General features: G+C 27.0%; 1 protein-coding gene and 3 long non-coding RNA genes across 5 annotated transcripts in view; 2 read left to right on the forward strand and 2 right to left on the reverse strand.

The window, feature by feature from the left end:
* Positions 1–18,632, reverse strand: part of LOC126306435 (uncharacterized) — a 212,163-nt gene that overhangs the window by 94,108 nt on the left and 99,423 nt on the right. The gene's annotated exons all lie outside the window — the stretch shown is intronic.
* The window catches only part of LOC126306420 (NADH-ubiquinone oxidoreductase chain 5-like), a 211,580-nt gene that overhangs the window by 79,540 nt on the left and 113,408 nt on the right, over positions 1–18,632 (forward strand). The gene's annotated exons all lie outside the window — the stretch shown is intronic.
* LOC126306433 (uncharacterized) overlaps positions 1–18,632 on the forward strand; it is a 153,718-nt gene that overhangs the window by 56,466 nt on the left and 78,620 nt on the right. The window contains exon 1 of one of the 2 annotated variants that reach the window (XR_007553532.1): positions 4,251–4,305. The exons of the other annotated variant lie outside the window; for it this stretch is intronic. This is a non-coding gene — a long non-coding RNA (uncharacterized LOC126306433). Of the gene's footprint in view, positions 1–4,250; positions 4,306–18,632 lie in introns of those variants that run through there. 2 annotated transcript variants of the gene reach the window in all.
* Positions 4,417–18,632, reverse strand: part of LOC126306437 (uncharacterized) — a 92,705-nt gene continuing 78,489 nt past the window's right edge. The window contains exon 2 of the long non-coding RNA XR_007553539.1: positions 4,417–4,722. This is a non-coding gene — a long non-coding RNA (uncharacterized LOC126306437). The remainder of the gene's footprint in view (positions 4,723–18,632) is intronic.

Here is an 18,632-nt window from a genome sequence, read left to right on the forward strand (position 1 = left end):
ATAAAGGTGTTTGATCTAAAGTTATACTTTCTGATCGTATATTAATTGCTGTTGTAATGAAATTCACTGCACCAAGAATAGATGATACACCTGCTAAGTGCAGTGAAAAAATAGCTAGATCTACAGATGCACCCCCGTGTGCAATAGCTCCTGCTAGAGGAGGGTAAACTGTTCATCCTGTACCAGCACCATTATCTACTATAGAAGATGTAAGAAGAAGGGTTAGTGAAGGTGGTAGTAATCAAAAACTTATATTATTTATTCGTGGAAATGCTATATCTGGTGCACCAATTATTAGTGGAACAAGTCAATTACCAAATCCACCAATTATAATAGGTATTACTATAAAGAAAATTATTACGAATGCGTGAGCTGTAATAATAACATTATAAATCAGGTCATCCCCAATTAGAGATCCGGGTTGGCCAAGTTCAGCACGAATAAGTATTCTTATTGATGTTCCTACTATTCCTGCTCATGCTCCAAATATGAAGTATAAAGTACCAATGTCCTTATGGTTTGTTGAGAATAATCATTTTTGCGGTAAGATGGCTGAATTTTAGGTGGTAGACTGTAAATCTACTTTTGAGATGTTTTCTCTCTTATCATATTTAGGTCTTATATTCAATTATGATTCTAGACTGCAATTCTAGAGGTGTAAAATTTTACTAAGGCCTAAAAGATTATTCTTTTAATTATAACTTTGAAGGTTATTAGTTTGATTAACTTAAGTCCTTAGTATAATGAAATTAAGGTTGATGTTGAAATCAATCCTATTGTTGAAATTATTACTGTTATAGGAAGAATGATTCCTGATTTTTGGGACTTTATCTTTATAGATCACGAATTTTCTGTGTATGATATAATTAGAGCTGAGAATCTAATACGTATATAGTAGTAGAGTGTAATTGTAGTTAATACAACTATAATAGTTATAATAGTTGTTATATTGTTTTCTATTAATGATTGTATTACAATTCATTTTGGTAAGAATCCAAGGAATGGTGGTAGTCCACCTAAAGATAATAAAGATAAGAATATTACGAATTTAATTTCGGTTTTTATATTTCTGGCTGAATAAATTTGATTTATGAAAAATAAATTTATTTGCTTAAATAATAAAACTATAATTAATCTTAATAGTGAGTAAATAATGAAGTATAGTTCTCAGATGTATTCTCTGACTGTTAATGATCTAATTATTCAACCTAGATGTCTGATTGATGAATATGCTAAAAGTTGTCGTAAGGATGTTTGATTTAAACCTCCTATTGCCCCAATAATAATTCTTAAGATAATAATTGTTCAAATAAAAGTTCTTAATAGAATACAATAAGATAAGACCATTATTGGGGCGATTTTTTGTCATGTTATTAATGTTAAACAATTATTTCATCTTGATGCTCCTATAACTTCTGGAAATCAGAAATGGAAAGGTGCAGCTCCAATCTTTAATAATAGTCTAGATCTAATTATTATTGATGGGATAAATTCTGTTTCCCATCCCATGGGATATTTTATTTGAATCAGCAAAATTGAAAATAATATTATTGTCGATGCTATTGCTTGGACAATAAAATATTTAATTGATGATTCATTTATTATTATATTTTTATTTCTTGTTAGGAGCAGAATAAATGAAAGTAAGTTGATCTCAAGTCCTATTCAAACCCCAAATCAGGAATTTGATGAAATGGACAGGATCGTTCCTATCATTAATGTTGATAGGAAGAGAAGTTTTGTAGAGTTGTTGGTCATTAAAAAGGAGAGGATTGATACCTCTATAAATGGGGTATGAACCCATTCGCTTCTTTAGCTTACCTTTTTACATTAAGGTGTATGATGCACGTTAGTTTTTGATACTAAAGGAGGTAGTTTAATTCTATCTTATGTAATTTTAATGAAGGTAATTTTATTTACTTTATTTACCCTATCAAGGTAACCCTTTAATCAGGCACTTCATTTATTTAAAATATAATTCGAAAGTTTTTTTTTGAAATTCTTTTATGTATTATTTTGTTTAATTAGGATTAATTTATCCTGCTCATTTTATTTTTTTATATATATATATATATATATAATAAATAATTTATATTAATATGTTACATTTAATTGAAATTAAAGTATTATAAGTTCATCTTACCATTATCAATTGATTATTTTAATGCAATTATTTACCTAGGATTATAGCTACTTATGTTTTTAGCTTAAAATAGGTTATTATAATATAATATATATAATAATATGTAATGTAATATTTAATATTATTATAATTGGATATAATAAATAAAATTATTAATTTAAATATAAAATATTATAATTAATATAAATAATTATATTAATTATAATAATATAATTATGTAAATTATCTATAATTAGATTATTTAACTAATATATAGGAAAGTTAACTTAATATAAAAAAAAGAATTCATATTAATAACATATTATATTAAATTACATAATTGTATAAAATATATTTATTATATAATTTAATCTTTCTTTATTTATTAGTGAAAAGAAAGATTAAATAAGAAAGAATATAATACATTTATTGCTATACATGTTCCATATTAATCTTTAATTATATATAATAGAGAAGTTGTTGTGGTCATACATAGGGGCGTTTCTTTTTTTTGTTAATGTTTGTTGTTTTTTTCTTTTTCTTCTTTAAATATTTGAATCTTTTATTTTTTCCTGAATTAATAGATTTAAAATTTTCTTATTTTTTATTTTTAAAAGTTTTATTCTTGCTTGTTTATTCACTTTTTCTTTGTATTATATGTAAGTTTTGTTAGACTAAATGTTCTTTTTGCAGTAATTTGATTTAATTATCAAGTGATTTTGGATTTAGCAATTGATTTAGTATCGGCATAATTCGTGCCAGCAGCCGCGGTTATACGATTGATACTAGTGAATATTATTGGTTAAAACAGTTGTTTATATTATTAGGGTTGAAATATAAATTTGTAAGGTGAAATGTTAAAATTTATTTGTGGCCCTTTTTATGAATCTGTGATATTTAAATAATAAACTAGGATTAGATACCCTATTATTTTAAATGTTAATTATATTTACCAGGGTACTATTAGTTAAGGTCTTTAAACCCAAAGAATTTGGCGGTATCTCATTCCATTCAGAGGACCCTACCCCATGATTGATAATACACGATTTACTCTACTTAATTTATTTGTTTGTATATCTCCGTTATCAGAGAATCTTTTTAGAGTTATAATTCTCAAGATTTATAATTATAAAATATTTCAGGTCAAGGTGCAGCTTATAGTTAAGAGGAGGTGGGTTACAATAGATTTTTGTTTATAACGGATTTGATAGTGAAATACTGTTAATGAAGGTGGATTTGATAGTAATTTAATTTATTTAATTTAACTGATATTGGCTCTGAGATGTGTACACATCGCCCGTCGCTCTCATTATTGATTATTCTATTTTAATTTAAAGTAGCTTCAATTTAGATGAGATAAGTCGTAACATAGTAGATGTACTGGAAAGTGTATCTAGGAAGAGTTTCAAGATATAACTTATAAGTAAAGTGTTTCATTTACACTGAAAATTTTTCTGTGCAAATCAGGATATCTTGATTATTTATTTTATTATATTTATTTTTTGTTTATTTAATTATTTAATATAAATAAGTTTATTGTATTTTTGTCTTAGTATATTTTATGGAATTGATTTTTTAAATTATAGTTTATTGGTAATGTAAGTGTTTTATGAAATATTATTTTAAATTTTTTTAAGTAGATTTTATTTATTGTACCTTTTGTATCAGGGTTTATCAAAATTTTAGTATTTATTTTACTTGTCTCGATTTGGGTTGATTTATAAATAATTTATAGTAAATGTATCATAATTATTATTAAATTATTTATAGAAATGAGATGTTAATCGTTTCCCAAGATATCTAGTTTCTTAAGAAAAAATTTTATTTTTTAAAGTTATTTGTTTTTTTTTAATTTTTTAAGTAAAAATATTAACTTATTTATTCTTTAAGGGATAAGCTTTGAAGTTAATAACCTATAATTTATTTTATAGAAATATAATAGTAAGCTTTAAACCAGCTATCTTTAAGATTACGTTTTAGTTCATTATTTTTTATTTTGATTTTATAAATATTTTAGGTTTTTTATTAAGATTATTAATTTAATTTTAAAATTTTTGTAATAATGATAGAATTAGTATATTTATTTGTATGAAATTTTTACCTTGTGAACTTATTATAAGGAACTAGGCAAAATTGATTTCCGCCTGTTTATCAAAAACATGTCCTCTTGTTTATATTTTGAGGTCTGGCCTGCTCACTGAGCGTATTTTTAAAGAGCCGCAGTATTTTGACCGTGCAAAGGTAGCATAATCATTAGTCTCTTAATTAGTGGCAGGAATGAATGGCTTGACGAGAAATCAACTTTCTCTTAATAAATTTTTGAATTTAACTTTTGAGTCAAAAGGCTTAAATTCTTCTTTAGGACGAGAAGACCCTATAGAGCTTGACATTTTACTTTTATATAGTTTTTTGTTTGTCTTTCTATATTTAATGATGATGTTTTGTTGGGGTGACATGAAGAATAGATAAACTCTTCATTATTATATCATTTATTTATGTTTGTTATTTTGATCCATAATTTATGATCATAAGATTAAGTTACCTTAGGGATAACAGCGTAATTGTTTTTGAGAGCTCATATCGACAAAGCAGATTGCGACCTCGATGTCGGATTAAGAAAAATTTTGGGTGCAGGAGCCCAATGATTAGGTCTGTTCGACCTTTAAATTCTTACATGATCTGAGTTCAGACCGGCGTGAGCCAGGTCGGTTTCTATCCTAAGATTGTTAATCCATATTAGTACGAAAGGACCATATGGTTAAAATATTTTTTGTTATATTGATTAATATTAATTTATTTACTATTTTGACAGATTAATGTGTTGAATTTAGAATTCATTTATGTAGATTTTTTCAACAAATAGTATTGATACTTTATGATTTATTTATATTTATTTTGAATTTTCTTTTATTGGTTATTTGTGTTTTAATTAGTGTTGCCTTTTTAACTTTATTAGAGCGTAAGGTTTTAGGTTATATTCAGATTCGAAAGGGTCTAAATAAGGTAGGTTTTGTTGGAATTCCTCAGCCATTTAGAGATTCTATTAAGTTAATTTGTAAGGAGCAGCCAATTCCTATTATATCTAATTACCTACTTTATTATTTTTCCCCTGTTTTTAATTTCATTATTTCTTTAGCCGATTGAGTAATTTTTCCTTATTTAACTTATATGTGTTCTTTTTCTTATGGATTTTTATTTTTTTTATGTTGTACTAGATTAGGTGTTTATACTGTTATAATTGCTGGTTGATCTTCTAATTCAAATTATTCATTATTAGGTTCTCTTCGTTCTGTTGCTCAAACAATTTCTTATGAAGTTAGTTTAGCTTTAATTTTATTGTCTTTAATTATTTTAATTGGTAGTTTTAATATGTTTGATTTTATAAACTATCAGCTTTATTGTTGATTTATTATTATTTCTTTTCCTTTAGCTTTAGCTTGTTTTGCTTCTTGCTTAGCTGAAACTAATCGTACTCCTTTTGATTTTGCTGAAGGGGAATCTGAGTTAGTTTCAGGATTTAATATTGAGTATGGTGCGGGTGGTTTTACTTTAATTTTTTTAGCTGAATATACTAGAATTGTCTTCATAAGAATGTTATTGGCTTTAATTTTTTTGGGCGGTGATTTTTATTCTTTTATATTTTTTATTAAGCTTGCTATTATATCTTTTGGTTTTATTTGGGTTCGTGGAACATTACCACGGTTCTGTTATGATAAATTAATGTACTTAGCTTGAAAAAGTTTTTTACCTTTATCTTTGAATTTTTTTATTTTCTTTGTTGGTTTAAAGATTTTATTTATCTCATTTGTTTAGTGAAATTTTTTGAGAAAAGTTAATAGAAGAGTTAAACTTCTAATTTTATGTTTTCAAAACATATGCTTTTCCTAAGCTAATTAACTTTATTCCTTAATTAATTTATCTCATGCGTTTGCGACATGGACATTAATTAAGAAATATGGGAAGTAAATAATTGTTAAGATTTGACCTGTTATAATATAAGGTTCTTCAACAGGTCGTTTACCAATTCACGTTAGTAAGCATACAACAACTACTATAATTCAGAATAAAATTTGATTAATAGGGTAAAATTGAATGCCTCGGAATGGTGTTTTATTATAAAATGGTAAAATTATTAAGATTCTAATTGCTAAAAATAATACAATAACACCTCCTAACTTATTAGGGATAGATCGTAGAATTGCATATGCAAATAGGAAATATCATTCTGGTTGAATGTGAACTGGTGTTACTAATGGGTTGGCAGATACAAAGTTATCTGGATCTCCTAATAGGTAAGGATTAATTAAACATAGTATAATTAATAATGATGTTATTATTACAAATGTAATAGAATCCTTAAAGGTAAAGTATGGATGGAATGGAATTTTTTCAATATCTCCATTTAGTCCAAGAGGATTATTAGATCCTGTTTGGTGAAGAAAAAATAAATGAATTGCTGCTATAGCAGCAATAATAAATGGTAATACAAAATGGAATGTGAAGAATCGATTTAATGTTGCATTATCAACAGCGAATCCTCCTCATACTCATTGGACTAAATCTGTTCCTAAGTATGGGGTTGCTGATAATAAATTAGTAATTACTGTTGCACCTGAAAAAGATATTTGGCCTCAGGGTAAGACATATCCTATAAATGCAGTTGCTATAACTAAAAATAAAATCACTGTACCAATTATTCAGGTATGTATATATATATAAGATCCATAGTAAATGCCCGTCCTACATGTAAGTAAATACAAATAAAAAATATAGATGCTCCATTTGCGTGTAAGGTTCGGATAATTCAACCATTATTTACGTCTCGGCAGATGTGTACTACACTACTGAATGCTATTTCAATATTTGATGTATAATGTATAGCTAAAAATAGTCCAGTTACGATTTGAATTACCAAACATAACCCTAATAGGGATCCAAAATTTCATCAAAATGAAATATTTGTTGGGGCAGGTAAGTCAATTAAAGAGTTATTAATAATTTTAAATAAAGGATGTCTTAATCGTAAGGGTTTATTCATTAGTAATTATCTTATTTTAAGAATAGGTCCCTGATTAATATTGGCGATTTTAACAACTGCTAGTAGTGCTAAAAATAAATAAATAATTATTATTATTGTAATAATGAATGTTGGTCTATTATATAATTTTTCTAAAGATATTGTTATTTCTTGATAATTGATTGAATTATCAATATTTATAGTTTTGGTGTTTTTGAAAAAGTCTATAAATATAGATATATCTAGAATAATTAATATTAATATGATAAATACTCACATTATTAATGTAATAATTATAGTGATTGATTTAGGCTGAAATATTTCGTTTGATGCAATTCTTGTAATGTAAATAAATAATACTAGTATACCACCAAGAAATGTTAAAAATAAAATATATGATAATCAATATCTTTCTATTATTGTTCCTGTTATTAATCCAACTAGGAAGGTTTGAAGGATAATAAAAAGCATTATTGATATTGGGTGTCTTAATTTAATAAAATTAATATTTATTACATTTGATAATGATATAATTATTATTTTGATCATTTCAGGGGTTAGTTTATTTAAAATACCGGTTTTGGGGACCGATGATGGAAGCTTTTCCACCTCTGAAGTTTTAAAAGTGGGGGCTGGACTTATTTCCGGTTTACAAGACCGGCGTTTTTTTTAAACTATTAAAACTAATGTTTATATTCTCTATTTTTACTTCTTTATTGATTTATTTTGCTGGTGTTTATGTTTTTTCTTCTAAACGTAAACATTTATTAATGGTTCTTTTGAGATTAGAATATATTGTTCTTTCTTTATTTATGTTAGTTATTGTTTTTCTTATTGAGTTTGATTATGATTATTTTTTTCCTGTTATTGTTTTAGTTTTTTCTGTTTGTGAGGGTGCTTTAGGTCTTTCTATTTTAGTTTCAATAATTCGTTCTCATGGTAATGATTTTTTAAATTCTTTTGGTTTATCTTTATGTTAAAGTATTTATTTATAACTATTTTTTTGATCCCTCTTTGTTTATTAAATAATTGTTGATGGTTGGTTCATTCTGTAATGTTTCTGTCGGGTTTTGTTTTTATAATTTGTGTTTATTCATATGCTGATTTGAATATAATTAGATATTATTTTGGTATTTATTATTTTTCTTTTAGTTTAATTTTACTTAGTTTTTGGATTTGTTCTTTAATAATCACTGCTAGAGGTTCAGTTTATTTAAGTTCATATCATTCTAATTTTTTTGTTTTTATGGTTTTGATTTTAATAATTATGCTTTATTGTTCATTTGCTACATTAAGTCTTCTTTCTTTTTATATTTTTTTTGAGGCTAGATTAGTTCCTACTTTACTTTTAATTTTGGGTTGGGGTTATCAACCTGAGCGTTTGCAGGCTGGTGTTTATTAAATTTTTTATACTTTGGTTGCTAGATTACCTTTATTATTAGTTTTATTTAAGGTTTATGATTTTTCTAATACTTTATATTTTCCTTTATTGGTTGATTTTGGTTCTTATTATTTTATGTTTTATGTATTTATAATTTTGGCTTTTTTAGTTAAGATACCTATGTTTTTGGTTCATTTATGACTTCCTAAGGCTCATGTAGAGGCCCCTATTTCAGGTAGAATAATTCTTGCTGGTGTTTTATTAAAGTTAGGTGGTTATGGTATTTTTCGTGTTATAAAGGTTATTTCTTATTTGGGTTTAAAGTTTAATTATTTTTGATTGTCTTTAGGTTTATCTGGGGGTGTTATTGTAAGATTTATTTGTTTTCGTCAGGTTGATTTAAAGTCTTTAATTGCATATTTTTCTGTTGCTCATATAAGAATGGTTATTGGTGGATTGATGACTATGAATTGATGAGGTTGTGTAGGTTCTCTTTCTCTAATGGTTGGTCATGGTTTATGTTCTTCTGGTTTATTTTGTTTATCTAATATTATTTATGAACGTTTAGGTAGACGAAGATTATTAATTAACAAGGGTATAATTAATTTGATGCCAAGAATGGCTTTATGATGATTTCTTTTAAGATCATCAAATATGGCTGCTCCTCCTTCTTTAAATTTGGTAGGTGAAATTAGATTATTAAATAGAATTATATCTTGATCTTCTTTTAGATTCTTTGCTTTGATTTTTTTATCTTTTTTTAGAGCTGTTTATACTTTGTATATATATTCTTATTCTCAGCATGGGAATTATTATTCTGGTGTTTATACTTGTTCTCTTGGTTATTTTCGTGAATATCATCTTTTACTTTTACATTGATTGCCTTTAAATATTCTCTGTTTAAAGGGTGAATATTTCTTTGTTTAGTTTGCTTAAGTATTTTAATTAAAAATATTGTTTTGTGGAATCAATGATATGAAGTTTTTCATCTTAGGCCGTGAATTTATTTTCTATTTGTTCTTTGAGTTTTTTTTCTTTGTTTATTTCGAGAACTATAATTTTTATTTTAGGTATTTATTATTTAATAATTGATTATAGAGTTTTTGTTGAGTGAGAGCTTTTCAATTTAAATGGTCCTATAGTTGTTATAACTTTAATTTTGGATTGAATATCTCTTATTTTTATATCTTTTGTTATATATATTTCTTCTTTGGTTATTTATTATAGAGAGGATTATATATCTGGTGAAAAGAATATAAATCGTTTTATTATTATTGTTTTAATATTTATTCTTTCTATAGGTTTTTTAATTATTAGTCCTAATTTAATTAGAATTTTATTAGGTTGAGATGGTTTAGGTTTAGTTTCTTATTGTTTAGTTATTTATTATCAAAATGTAAAATCTTATAGTGCTGGTATATTAACTGCACTTTCTAATCGTATTGGTGATGTTGCTATTTTAATTTCTATTGCATGAATGTTAAATTTTGGTGGTTGAAATTATATTTATTATTATGATTTTATTTCTAATTCTTTTGAAATAAAGCTCATTACTATATTAATTGTTTTAGCAGCTATAACTAAGAGAGCTCAGATTCCTTTCTCTTCATGACTTCCTGCTGCTATAGCAGCTCCTACTCCTGTTTCTGCTTTAGTTCATTCTTCTACTCTTGTTACTGCTGGTGTTTATTTATTAATTCGTTTTAGACCAATATTGGATACTTATAATTGTGGTTGATTTTTACTTTTAATTGGTTGTATAACTATATTTATGGCTGGATTGGGCGCTAATTTTGAGTTTGATTTAAAGAAGATTATTGCTCTTTCTACTTTAAGACAACTTGGTTTAATAATAAGAATTTTGGCTATAGGTTATCTAAAGCTTGCATTTTTTCATTTATTGGCTCATGCTTTATTTAAGGCATTATTATTTATATGTGCAGGTTCAATAATTCATAATTTGAAGGATTCTCAGGATATTCGTTTTATAGGATCAATTGTTAATTTCATACCTTTAACTTCAGTTTGTTTTAATGTTTCTAGTTTATCTTTGTGTGGAATACCTTTTTAGCGGGATTTTATTCAAAGGATTTAATTCTTGAAATGGTTTGTTTAAGATGAATTAATTGTTTAATTTTTTTCTTTATTTTTTTTCTACTGGTTTAACTGCTTCTCATTCTTTTCGTTTGTTTTATTATTCAATATCTGGTGATAATAATTTTTATTCTAGATTTTCTTTTGATGATAAGGGTTATTATATTTCATTTGGAATAATTGGTCTATTGTTTGTTGCTGTTTTTGGTGGTAGTCTTTTATCTTGATTAATTTTTCCTATTCCTCATGTGATTGCTTTACCTTATTATTTAAAGTTTTTAACTATTACAGTTGTTATTTTAGGTGCTTATTTAGGTTATCTTATTTCTAATTTTGATTTTTCTCATAATTTATTTTCTTTAAGTATACTTTCTTTTGTTAGATTTGCTGGTTCTATATGATTTATACCTTTTCTTTCAACTAAGTTTATTAGATATATTCCTTTAAAAATAGGTTATTATTCATCTAAGTCATTTGATTATGGTTGAGGTGAATTACTTGGTGGTCAAGGTTTATATAGATTATTTATTTATTTAATTGGTTATATTCAAGGTTGATATGATTCTAATCTCAAGATTTATCTTTTAACTTTTATTTTTTGAATATTTATTTTGGTAATATTGTTTTTCGTTTACTTAAATAGCTTATAATTAGAGCGTGACACTGAAGATGTTAAGGAAGTATTTTTACTTTTAAGTATTTATAAATATAGATATATTATTTTTACAGTGAAAATGTAATGTTTTATTTAAACTATATAAATTTTAGAAATGTTAACGGAGTTTAACCGCTAATATAAAAAGTTAGCAGCTTTCATATTGGCTTTACATTTCCTTAATTGGAACTATTATAGTTCAATTATATTATTAACAGTAATACGCCTCTTTTTGGCTTCAATTAATAAGAATAAGGGTAGTACATACCAATCTTCCAGGTCGAAACTGACTGCAATATTTCGCTTCTTATTCTATTTAAGGTTGATTGATAATATCAATACTTTTTGAATGCAACCCAAATGTTATATTTAACTACAACCCTTTATTCTGCTCATTGTAATGCTCCTTGGTTTCATTCATGGTATAGTCCTCCTAATAGAACTAGAATAAAAAATATTGTTGATACTGTTCAGATTATAATGTCTGAAGTTTTAAAAATAATTACAATTGGTAGAATTAGTGCAATTTCTACATCAAAAATTAAAAAGATTACTGCGATTAGGAAGAATCGTATTGAGAATGGTATTCGTGCTGATCTTTTTGGATCAAACCCACATTCAAATGGTGATCTTTTTTCTCGATCATTAATTAATTTTTTTGATAGTGTTGTTGCCAGGATTATAACAATTATTGGAATAATAAATCTAATGAAAACTCTTGTTGATAGAATTAGACTTGTTTTTCTTGATTTATATCAAGCTTTCTGATTGGAAGTCAAATGTACTATTTATACTAGAAAAACAATTATCTACCTCATCAATAAATAGAGATATATAAGAATAATCATACTACGTCTACGAAGTGTCAGTATCATGCTGCTGCTTCAAATCCAAAGTGATGTCTTGGTGAAAATTGATTTATTGAGTGTCGAAGTAGACATGTTGATAAAAAGATTGTTCCAATACTTACGTGTAAACCATGGAATCCTGTTGCAACAAAGAATGTTGATCCATAAACTGCATCTGCAATGGTAAAAGGTGCTTCTCAATATTCATATGCTTGAAGTATTGTAAAGTATAGTCCTAATAACACTGTGAAGAATAATCCTTGTAGTGCTTGAGTATGATTAGATTCCATTAAACTATGATGTGCTCATGTTACTGTTACTCCTGATGCTAAAAGAATAGCTGTATTAAGTAATGGAATTTGTATAGGGTTAAAGGGTTGAATTCCTATTGGATATAAATAATTATATTAATTATAATATTTTACATTTAAATTAATAATTTTATTTATTATATCCAATTATAATAATATTAAATATTAAATTACATATTATTATATTTATTATATTATAATAACCTATTTTAAGCTAAAAACATAAGTAGCTATAATCCTAGGTAAATAATTGCATTAAAATAATCAATTGATAATGGTAAGATGAACTTATAATACTTTAATTTCAATTAAATGTAATATATTAATATAAATTATTTATTATATATATATATATAAAAATAAAATGAGCAGGATAAATTAATCCTAATGAAACAAAATAATACATAAAAGAATTTAAAAAAAAAACTTTCGATTTATATATTAAATAAATGAAGTGCCTGATTAAAGGGTTACCTTGATAGGGTAAATAAAGTAAATAAAATTACCTTCATTAAAATTACATAAGATGGAATTAAACTACCTCCTTTAGTATCTAAAACTAACGTGCATCATACACCTTAATGTAAAAAGGTAAGCTAAACAAGCTAATGGGTTCATACCCCATTTATAGAGGTATCAATCCTCTCCTTTTTAATGACCAACAACTCTACAAAACTTCTCTTCCTATCAACATTAATGATAGGAACGATCCTGTCCATTTCATCAAATTCCTGATTTGGGGTTTGAATAGGACTTGAGATCAACTTACTTTCATTTATTCCGCTCCTAACAAGAAATAAAAATATAATAATAAATGAATCATCAATTAAATATTTTATTGTCCAAGCAATAGCATCGACAATATTATTATTTTCAATTTTGCTGATTCAAATAAAATATCCCATGGGATGGGAAACAGAATTTATCCCATCAATAATAATTAGATCTAGACTATTATTAAAGATTGGAGCTGCACCTTCCCATTTCTGATTTCCAGAAGTTAAAGGAGAATCAAGATGAAATAATTGTTTCACATTAATAACATGACAAAAAATCGCCCCAATAATGGTCTTATCTTATTGTATTCAATTAAGAACTTTTATTTGAACAATTATTATCTTAAGAATTATTATTTTGGCAATAGGAGGTTTAAATCAAACATCCTTACGACAACTTTTAGCATATTCATCAATCAGACATCTAGGTTGAATAATTAGATCATTAACAGTCAGAGAAAACATCTGAGAACTATACTTCATTATTTACTCACTATTAAGATTAATTATAGTTTTATTATTTAAGCAAATAAATTTATTTTTCATAAATCAAATTTATTCAGCCAGAAATATAAAAACCGAAATTAAATTCATAATATTCTTATCTTTATTATCTTTAGGTGGACTACCACCATTCCTTGGATTCTTACCAAAATGAATTGTAATACAATCATTAATAGAAAACAATATAACAACTATTATAACTATTATAGTTGTATTAACTACAATTACACTCTACTACTATATACGTATTAGATTCTCAGCTCTAATTATATCATACACAGAAAATTCGTGATCTATAAAGATAAAGTCCCAAAAATCAAGAATCATTCTTCCTATAACAGTAATAATTTCAACAATAGGATTGATTTCAACATCAACCTTAATTTCATTATACTAAGGACTTAAGTTAATCAAACTAATAACCTTCAAAGTTATAATTAAAAGAATAATCTTTTAGGCCTTAGTAAAATTTTACACCTCTAGAATTGCAGTCTAGAATCATAATTGAATATAAGACCTAAATATGATAAGAGAGAAAACATCTCATAAGTAGATTTACAGTCTACCACCTAAAATTCAGCCATCTTACCGCAAAAATGATTATTCTCAACAAACCATAAGGACATTGGTACTTTATACTTCATATTTGGAGCATGAGCAGGAATAGTAGGAACATCATTAAGAATACTTATTCGTGCTGAACTTGGCCAACCCGGATCTCTAATTGGCGATGACCTGATTTATAATGTTATTATTACAGCTCACGCATTCGTAATAATTTTCTTTATAGTAATACCTATTATAATTGGTGGATTTGGTAATTGACTTGTTCCACTAATAATTGGTGCACCAGATATAGCATTTCCACGAATAAATAATATAAGTTTTTGATTACTACCACCTTCACTAACCCTTCTTCTTACATCTTCTATAGTAGATAATGGTGCTGGTACAGGATGAACAGTTTACCCTCCTCTAGCAGGAGCTATTGCACACGGGGGTGCATCTGTAGATCTAGCTATTTTTTCACTGCACTTAGCAGGTGTATCATCTATTCTTGGTGCAGTGAATTTCATTACAACAGCAATTAATATACGATCAGAAAGTATAACTTTAGATCAAACACCTTTATTTGTATGATCTGTAGCTATTACAGCATTACTTCTCCTTCTTTCACTTCCAGTTTTAGCAGGAGCTATTACTATATTATTAACAGATCGAAATTTAAATACATCATTCTTTGACCCTGCAGGAGGGGGTGACCCAATTCTATATCAACATCTATTTTGATTCTTTGGACACCCAGAAGTTTATATTTTAATTCTACCGGGGTTCGGAATTATTTCACATATTGTATGTCAAGAAAGAGGAAAAATTGAATCATTTGGAACATTAGGTATAATTTATGCTATACTATCAATTGGACTAATAGGATTTATTGTATGAGCACATCATATATTTACAGTAGGAATGGATGTTGACACACGAGCATATTTTACATCAGCAACAATAATTATTGCTGTACCTACAGGAATTAAGGTATTTAGATGATTAGCTACATTATATGGAACTAAATTCAAGTTCAATCCACCATTATTATGAGCTCTAGGATTTATTTTCCTATTTACAATTGGTGGATTAACAGGATTAGTATTAGCAAATTCATCACTTGATATTGTATTACATGATACATATTATGTAGTAGCCCACTTTCATTATGTATTATCTATAGGAGCAGTATTTGCAATTATAGGAGGTGTCATTCAATGATATCCACTATTTACAGGATTAACTATAAATAATACATGATTAAAAATCCAATTTACAATTATATTCATTGGAGTAAATTTAACATTCTTTCCTCAACACTTCCTAGGATTAGCAGGAATACCTCGACGATACTCTGACTACCCAGACGCATATACATCATGAAACGTAGTATCAAGAATTGGGTCTACAATTTCTATTGTAGGAATCATTATATTCATTGTAATTATATGAGAAAGAATGATTACAAACCGAGCAATTATATTTAGAGCTAACATAAGAAGATCAACAGAATGACTACAAAATAACCCTCCTGCAGAACATAGTTACTCAGAATTACCATTAATCTCTAGATTCTAATATGGCAGATTAGTGCAGTAGATTTAAGCTCTACAAATAAAGGTTTGACCTTTTATTAGAAAATGTTTATTAATGGCAACATGATCAAATTTATCTCTTCAAGATGGAGCTTCACCATTAATGGAGCAATTATCATTCTTTCATGATCATACTATGGTCGTATTATTATTAATTACAGTAATTGTAGGTTATGCCCTAAGTTATATATTATTTATTGCCTATACTAACCGTAATATACTTCATGGACATTTAATTGAAACAATCTGAACAGCTTTACCAGCAATTACATTAATTTTTATTGCCCTTCCATCATTACGACTATTATATTTACTTGATGATTCAGTAGATGCAATAATTACAATTAAAACCATTGGACGACAATGATATTGAAGATATGAATATTCAGACTTCATAGACGTAGAATTTGACACTTATATAACACCAGAACAAGACCTAGATAATGATGGATTCCGACTACTAGTTGTAGATAACCGAACAATCCTACCAATAAATACAGAAGTACGAGTATTAACAAGAGCATCAGATGCTCTACACTCATGGGCAGTTCCTGCATTAGGGGTTAAAATTGATGCAACGCCAGGTCGGTTAAATCAAGGAACATTCACAATAAATCGACCTGGATTATTCTTTGGACAATGCTCAGAAATCTGTGGAGCAAACCACAGATTTATACCAATTGTAATTGAAAGAACTTCAGTAAATTTATTTATTAAGTGATTATCTAAGATAATTTAAGGAGTTAGTTAAAATAAATAACATTAGAGTGTCAATCTAAAGTAACTAAAAAAAGTTAGTACACCTTGAAATTCATCAGATGACTGAAAGTAAGTAATGGTCTCTTAAACCAAATAATAGTAAATTAACGACTACTTCTGATGGGGAAATTATATCCAAATCCCTCAAATATCCCCTCTTATATGATTCTCACTATTCATTATATTTTCAGCTACATTAATCTTGTTTAATCAAATAAACTTCTTCTCATTTAAACCTAACCTTATTAAAAGAGCAGAAAAAGGAACAATTGAAATAAAAAACTTAAATTGAAAATGATAACAAATCTATTCTCAACATTTGACCCATCAACTAACATCTTTAATTTATCATTAAATTGAACTAGAACATTTCTAGGACTATTATTAATCCCATCACTATTTTGACTTACACCATCACGAATTAACATTATCTGAAATAAACTAAATTTAACCTTACATAATGAATTTAAAACACTTCTTGGACCAAAATCATTTAATGGAACAACATTCATTTTCATCTCAATTTTTATTATAATATTATTTAACAATTTCATAGGATTATTCCCTTATATTTTTACTAGAACAAGACATTTAGCATTAACATTTGCAATTGCCCTACCTATATGGCTAAGATTTATATTATTTGGATGAATTAACCATACTAATCATATATTTACACCTTGTACCACAAGGTACACCGCCTGCATTAATATCATTTATAGTACTAATTGAAACAATTAGTAATGTTATTCGACCAGGTACATTAGCAGTACGGTTGGCAGCAAATATAATTGCAGGACACTTATTATTAACCTTATTAGGAAACACAGGACCATCTATAGCAATAAACTTAATCTCATTACTAATTATTGGACAAATACTTCTATTAATTCTAGAATCAGCAGTAGCAATAATTCAAGCCTATGTTTTCTCAATTCTAAGAACTCTATATTCTAGAGAAGTATATTAAACCTATGTTAACAACTCACTCAAACCACCCATTCCACTTAGTAGACTATAGACCTTGACCATTAACAGGAGCAATTGGAGCAATAGTCCTAGTATCAGGACTAGCCAAATGATTCCACCTATTTAATATTAACTTATTCATAATTGGATTTGGAATTACCCTACTAACTATAATTCAATGATGACGAGATGTAGTACGAGAAGGAACATATCAAGGATTACATACAGGATTTGTATCAATTGGATTACGATGAGGAATAATTTTATTTATTGCATCAGAGGTATTATTTTTCGTTTCTTTTTTTTGAGCATTCTTTAGAAGAAGATTAGCACCAACAATTGAACTGGGAATACTATGACCTCCAATAGGAATTCAACCCTTTAACCCTATACAAATTCCATTACTTAATACAGCTATTCTTTTAGCATCAGGAGTAACAGTAACATGAGCACATCATAGTTTAATGGAATCTAATCATACTCAAGCACTACAAGGATTATTCTTCACAGTGTTATTAGGACTATACTTTACAATACTTCAAGCATATGAATATTGAGAAGCACCTTTTACCATTGCAGATGCAGTTTATGGATCAACATTCTTTGTTGCAACAGGATTCCATGGTTTACACGTAATTATTGGAACAATCTTTTTATCAACATGTCTACTTCGACACTCAATAAATCAATTTTCACCAAGACATCACTTTGGATTTGAAGCAGCAGCATGATACTGACACTTCGTAGACGTAGTATGATTATTCTTATATATCTCTATTTATTGATGAGGTAGATAATTGTTTTTCTAGTATAAATAGTACATTTGACTTCCAATCAGAAAGCTTGATATAAATCAAGAAAAACAATTCTAATTCTATCAACAAGAGTTTTCATTATATTTATTATTCCAATAATTGTTATAATCCTGGCAACAACACTATCAAAAAAATTAATTAATGATCGAGAAAAAAGATCACCATTTGAATGTGGGTTTGATCCAAAAAGATCAGCACGAATACCATTCTCAATACGATTCTTCCTAATCGCAGTAA

Source organism: Schistocerca gregaria, unplaced genomic scaffold (genome assembly GCF_023897955.1).
Source record: "Schistocerca gregaria isolate iqSchGreg1 unplaced genomic scaffold, iqSchGreg1.2 ptg000333l, whole genome shotgun sequence".
Lineage (NCBI taxonomy): Eukaryota > Metazoa > Arthropoda > Insecta > Orthoptera > Acrididae > Schistocerca > Schistocerca gregaria.